This window comes from Rhinichthys klamathensis, unplaced genomic scaffold, assembly GCF_029890125.1.
Source record: "Rhinichthys klamathensis goyatoka isolate OS25496 unplaced genomic scaffold, OSU_Roscu_1.1 h1tg000429l_1, whole genome shotgun sequence".
NCBI classification, from domain to species: domain Eukaryota; kingdom Metazoa; phylum Chordata; class Actinopteri; order Cypriniformes; family Leuciscidae; genus Rhinichthys; species Rhinichthys klamathensis.
This window is the reverse complement of record NW_026606925.1, coordinates 415,357-422,500: the sequence shown is the minus strand read 5'-3', so window position 1 is coordinate 422,500 and position 7,144 is coordinate 415,357. Positions and strand designations below refer to the sequence as shown.

The window sequence follows — 7,144 nt, the reverse complement described above, 5'->3', positions numbered from 1 at the left end:
GAGTGAGTGTGTGTGTGTGAGTGAGTGAGTGAGTGAGTGAGTGAGTGAGTCAGTGAGTGAGTGAGTGTGTGAGTCAGTGAGTGAGTGAGTGAGTCAGTGAGTGAGTGAGTGAGTGAGTCAGGGAGTGAGTGAGTGAGTGAGTGTGTGTGTGTGAGTGAGTGAGTGAGTGAGTGAGTGAGTCAGTGAGTGAGTGAGTGTGTGAGTCAGTGAGTGAGTGAGTTGTGTGGGGTTAGGGTTTTACATTTTTAATACTTTTAAATCGGTAATTTAAAGGCAAGCGTAAAATGCGCGCATCCGCAAGGGCCTTCATAATGGTGCGGAGCAGCGCTGCTTCGTTGTTGTGCCTGAATTTAAATATTTATTAATTTTACTTATATATATATATATATATATATATATAAGTAAAATTAATAAATATTTAAATTAAAATTAATAAAAGGATAAACATAAACTGAAATAAAATAATTATTTTAGCTATATTTTTATTTACTTTAGCTTGATGCCTAAATGCTACTATAATGCCTAAAGAATGAATAAAACCTACATATATACATTAAAAAACACAACTAAATTATTACAACTAAAATAAAATCTGAAAAAGAAAAAAAAACCTATAATAGTATCTGAATGATCCTAAAATAAGACTGTTGGTCATTTCCACTTATGATAAGACTCTTATTTGCTATGCGTAACGGAGGCCAGCTAGTAGTGCGAGTAAACCTCACTCCTCTGATCTCAATAGGCGCTCTAGCGACAGACGCTAGGGGCTGCAGTCTTTAGCCTCGTTGTTAGAGCGCCTGACTCTCACGCTGGAGAGTTCGAGGCCCGCGGGGCGAGTAGGACCCGGGTGGAGGGGTTACAGAGGAGGGCTCAGAGCTCCACTGTCGGCTGGTGTTCAGATGAGGACGCACGGACATCATGTGCTTCAGGACACAAGCGGACCTCTGTTGAGGAGACCACGAGCAACACCCGCTACAGCACTGAGCCCAGCGGCTGCACCACATGATGCCTCGCACACACACACACACACACACACACACGGCTCAGTCCTCCAAACCTGAGCGACGGCTGCAGGATTCAACGACCGACCACTGAGATCAACCGCTCAAACTCCACATCTGCATCGGTGAGCTCCTTCATAACTACTATATTTATATATATATACACTGAAACAAGTATTAAACAGAAGCAAAGATCATAGAACCAGATAACAGCATGATTAATATAATAACATGACCATGATAAAGGTGAAATCTGAGTCGGAGATGAATGCGTCCCTGAGCTACTCACGCGGGGAGTGCACGAGTTCCTCCTGGCTGCCGACATGCTTACGGTGATCTCCCTGTGAACTACTCTGGGGTCCCGAGCGAAAGCTGATCCGAGCACTGGTGTGCGGTCACATGACCAGTGGGTGTGCGGTCACATGACCAGACTAACCCGGCGGCAGGAGCATGATGGGAATGATCAAGCTCAACCACATCTGCAAACATTAGCAGTTCTAATGCGTCTGAAAGAGTCTCTCCTGCTGCGATTATCAGATCAGAAATACAGTAAAACAGTGTAATATTACTCCAGTGTAGATCAGCTGTTCTCTATGTGAATATACAGTAAAGTGTATTTTATTCCTGTGATCAAAGCTGAGTTTCAGCATCATTACTCCAGTCTTCAGTGTCACATGATCCTTCAGAAATCACTCTAATATGACGATCAAGAAACATTTATGATTATTATCAGTGTTGGAAAACATTTTTCAGGATTCTTTTATTTAAAATAGAAATCTTTTGTAACAATATACACAACCATTCACGAGTTTGGGGTCAGTAATTCAGTAATACTATTCAGCCAGGATGAGTTACATTGATAAAAAGTGATTTATATTGTTACAAAAGATTATATTTTGAATAAATACTGTTCTTTCGTCACACTATTCATCAAAGAATCCTAAAAAATATATAATGTATCACATCTAGGGTGTGACAATATATCGCAATACAAATGCGATATGGATTATTTGTGTGTCCTGATGCCAAATATCTGATGTTACCAGTGAAAAGTGGCCTATTATTTATTTTAAATCTAGTCAGTGACAGAGATCATCATATTCATCTGAAATAATTCTGTATTTCCAGCTTCAGAATCATGAATCTTGTTATTCTGGAGTCTCTATTGTCCTGTGCTTTGGGTTTCAGCACTAAGTCCAAGACTATTCATTCACACACACAATGTAAAACCAAATTATGCCTTTTAATAAACTCTACATTTTTTATTAACCTTTTACCATGTCTTGAGTATCGCAATAATAGTGTGTCGTGTGTTCAGTATCGTGATATGAGGGAATCGTTACACTTCTAGTAGCAGCATAGTTTCCATAGAAATAATCATAAATGTTTTCTTGATATTAGAGTGATTTCTGAAGGATCATGTGACACTGAAGACTGGAGTAATGATGCTGAAACTCAGCTTTGATCACAGGAATAAAATACACTTTACTGTATATTCACATAGAGAACAGCTGATTTACACTGGAGTAATATTACACTGTTTTACTGTATTTTTGATCTGATAAATGCAGCCTTTGTGAGCAGAAGAGACTCTTTGAGAAACATTAAAATAGTCATGTTTAGGAAACTTTTGACCGGTGCTGTATGGCAGAGTTAAACAGTAAATACTTGACTAATGTTGTACAGGAGTACTGAAATAATGACTGCACTGTAAGACACTTCGCTTGAAAAGCTTCTCTCCCGTGTCAGAACATGAGATGGGACACAGATGATGCATTCGAGCTAAACTAGATGAGTTCGCAGATTAACACATCAGTCAGCAACACCCGACTGTTGTTTAGCATTAGCTGTGATGCTAACCGCTCCGGTTTGAAGAAAACATCACGGTTTGTCGCTCAGACGCCGAAAAGAGTCGACAGTGCTCAGTGGAAACGCATTACACGAGTTTAGGTCTTAGTTTGTGTGCGAATGTGTTCATGTATTGATGTTTTTCTGCACACTTGTGTCGATTATCTCAGGCAGGCTCGGTCTCGAGTGAGTGTTTCCTCTGTTGTCAGGGAAACGAGCGGTAAAACCACGAGCTTACCTGAAGACGAGAGCTCTATGAATGACAGCTTCTCAAAACAAAAGAAATCCCGTTTTTTTTTATGTTTGGATGTTATAAGGGGTCTTTGGCAATGACAGCAGAGGACCGCTCACCGGACACTAGAATGGGAACAGTCAGTCACCAGCGGATGACGCGGTCACTTCCTGATTGCATCACGTGGTGCTCAGCGACGCCGCTGATTGGTCTGATCACTCTGCCCTCCGGCCACGTAGAGATATTAAATCATTTATTTAATTAACGCACGGATAGTATTTTAAATAAAGTCACAGTATGTAGAAAATTGTGGGTCACTCAACATAACTTTTTTTTTAAAGCATGTACGATTCTTTCTTACCATTTGGCGATGGCTGTATTTACGCATTTGAGTTGGAGTGACCTCGATCATTTGAGGGCTTTTATTTAGTTCGTTTTTTGTATTATATGCCTATAAATTTGATATATATTATTGTGGTTATTATTGTTGTTATTATTATTTAATTTGTACAACACAACAGTCTCCAGTCACGTGATCGTTCGTTTCCCGCAACAAACGGTGCAGTTCGCGCTCATTTATTTCCCCATGGAAAATCGGATTACAACGATCAACCGCAAAGTCATCATCAACAACAACAACAACAACAACTTTAAAGTAAGACACTTGACCTTCTAATGCATCTTATGCACGCAAATAATGTTTAACACTGCGGTTAAAGTTTGAAGAGAGAAAGCGCGCGTAACGAGTTTCTAGGTGTAACTCATTTCCACATAAGAAAAAAAATCATGCTTTTGTAAATCTTATTTTTTTTATAAAGTCATAATTATGGCATACTAAATAATTTGAGATAAACATCGAAACTATCACATGATACCGATTAAGAATTACTAAATAGAAAATTATAAATGATAATTTATGAATTACTAAATAGAAATTGTGACATCATAACTATGAGATTTTGAAAAGCTTATTTATGAGTTTAGAAGTTGAGGTATATGTGTGAATTTAGCCTAATTGAGTCTGTGGACTGGGAAGTTTTCTTCAAGTAGTGTTCGCTTATCCATAAATACTTATTCAGGATTCAATATTTATTTGCCAGCTGATGATCAATGTCTTTCCTTTCAGTTTTAGGCCTACTGGGTGAATGTCACATAAAATAATTAATATTTGTGAAAATAACACCCTTTGTCTTAACTAGGACATATAAACGACAGCAAACAGGTTCATATTTTTTCATATTCACAAATGAGCAAATATAGCTCAGTGTTCTGGTTCACGTGAGAAAACATCCTCACTGTCATTCCTGTTGGTCTATAAATAAGGCAATCGTTATCTTTAAATAATCTTATTTCCTTCTTCCTACTCATTTGAAAGGTTTCTGTACGAGGTAGCCGGACAAATCACACAAATACTCATTGTCTTGCAGCATTGCATTGTGGTTCTCAAAACATTCCCAGACAAACGTCACTGGAAACACTTCAAGATCTAGCACCAGATTAACAAACACTCACACAAACACACTATGAGAAATAGACAATTAAATAAACTGGGTTTTACCAGAAAAAACAACTCATTTGAGCTCCTGAAATGTAGTTTTACTAGTCTCTCTTGTTTTTGATTGAGTGTTTTTACCTCAGCACAGGCTTGAGACGCTCCCCTATATTATTACTATTCAAGCCCCACTGCAAATCAGGTTTATTGGCGACATTGACAGACTTTCAGCGGTTTGCAATGAACAAATATAACAAAATGCCCGTCCTGGCGAGTATTGAGTTAAACACATTCATTGTGGAACGCAAGTAGTTGAGAAAGATAACGCATGTTGTGTAACAGTATATTGGGCCCGTGCGTAAACTCTTAAAGTGACAGTAGCCTAATATTCCTGCTGTCGGGTCCATCAGAGGACCAGGAACATCTCTCTGCTCTTGACTGAATAACTTCTGAACTGAATAATCTGTATTTAATTTTTACAATGAAGACTATCCAGTGTTATTTTACATTTGACTACTTTGATTTCTGTAGTATTTCTTACCTGAATGCACTGTATACCCGCCTGTGTTTATTTCATATCTCTCTTTATTCTATTGCATCTATGATCTATTTGTGCTGTTGTTTGACATTTGTTTATTTGTTCTTATTTTATTAATCTTTTTACTTGTTTGTTTTTTATTGAAAATACAATTTTGCATTGTAGAAAAGTAGATTTTTGTTTGTATGCTGTCAATCATATTTCTTAGAAAGAAAATCGGTATCGGCAAAAATCGGTCACACTTAAAAATAAATCTGAATCGAGAATTTTACTCCTCCCATAGTGTATGATTGCAGAAAATAATACACATGTTTGCATTGAACATTGATGGAGCAATAGATTTTGTGTGAAAATAAATCATAAAAGTGGTTTGTTTAAAAATCGTATAAATGTATGAGGTGGCCCCACGGACACACACTATTAATACAAGTACTTCAGCTGAAATAATGTGTTTTTAATAGGGCTGTCAAATGATTAATCACGATTAATCACATCCAAAATAAAAGTTTTTTTTTACATAATATATGTGGGTGCATTGTGTATAATTATTTTGTATATATATAAATACACACACATGCATGCATGTATATTTAAGAAAAAATATAATTTATATATAAAATATTTATATTTATATATAATATAAATTATATATAAATCTATATACAGTATATACATGAAAATATTTCTTAAATATATACAAGCATGTGTGTGTATTTATATAAAATAATTATACACAATGCACCCACATATATTATGTAAAAAAACTTTTATTTTGGATGTGATTAATCACGATTAATCATTTGACAGCCCTAGTTTTTAATCATGTCTAAGTAAATACTTGTTTAAAACAATCCCATTAGCAAAGTTTGTTCTAGTAGCTGTTTATAAAAATAAATAAACTGTCATTAATATGTTAACGGGTAGTTGACAAATATGCAGTAAAAAATGCTTTTTTTTTTGTAAAACACAATTTTTGAAGAAAAATGTCATATATTCATGTAGTGTACTGATGTTTATGTACTCATTTACTGATCTTTGAGAAAGTGAGGGGTCACTAACTTTAGACGGTGTGACAGCAGGAACAATACAAATCCATTCTGACAGACATTTCTGTTGAGTTTCATTTATTTGGCAATCGCCATCTCTTGATCTTTAGAAAATTCATTTCCTTCTTGCTTGAAAACTAGGAATGTAGCCGGACAAATCATGCAAACGACTTGCAACATCGCCTTGATTGTGAGGCACATTTCTACGAACTGGAAACACGTCATGATCATGGGATGAGTACACAAATACTCCCACAAATAGAGATGCCATAACGTTACAAATAAATAATTCAATGAAAAGAGTTGCCAGTCAGTCCAATGTCGTTAGGGTTTAGGGTTCAGTCTCACAAAAAACTAAAACTAGCTTACGTAAAAAAACTTAAGCTTACTGAAGACAAGTGATAAAGAATTAACAAAGAAACTAATTACAAGCAACAAACTACAATAGAACAAAGACACAAATTAAATAGACCTACCTTAAAAACGTCAAGCACTAGAAATTAGAAATACTACATAAATTGTATGAATAATCAAATGTATAAATAAAACTACATAGCCTTCACTGTGTAAATGAAATACATTAACTCTCATTAAAGTTACAAAAGTGATTCAGTCAAGAGCAGTGAGAGATTTTCTCATTTTTATTGTTTGATTAACATTAATAACGACAGCAGGTAATTTGGATTAATTCTTTACGTTCACTTAAGACTTAAATGACTGTTGACTTGCAAAGACGGTCACTTCGACACACAAGTATGTGACTTTACAAGCCCAATTAGTCTAAAGCCTGTCCGACAGCACACGCATATAGCCAAATGATGCATTGATGTGAAGAACTGGTTTGTAGAAAATACCTATCTTATCTTTTCTTTCATCTATCTTTCTGAGTAAGGGACTAATGTTCACGGAAGAGACTCATGACAAGTCTTTATATGCACACAACTTCTGTTCACAATACTTGTGATCCGCCTGAGTTTTGAGGTACAT

At 36.1% G+C, this 7,144-nt stretch overlaps 1 protein-coding gene across 2 annotated transcripts in view; it reads right to left on the bottom strand.

Moving 5' to 3' along the window:
- The window catches only part of dctn1a (dynactin 1a), a 53,146-nt gene extending 49,946 nt beyond the window's left edge, over positions 1-3,200 (bottom strand). The window contains exon 1 of one of the 2 annotated variants that reach the window (XM_056235661.1): positions 3,088-3,200. The gene's annotated coding sequence lies outside the window, so the exon portion shown is untranslated. Of the gene's footprint in view, positions 1-1,290; positions 1,311-3,087 lie in introns of those variants that run through there. The other variant, XM_056235658.1, reaches the window with a different exon arrangement.
- Positions 3,201-7,144: the final 3,944 nt, after the last annotated feature.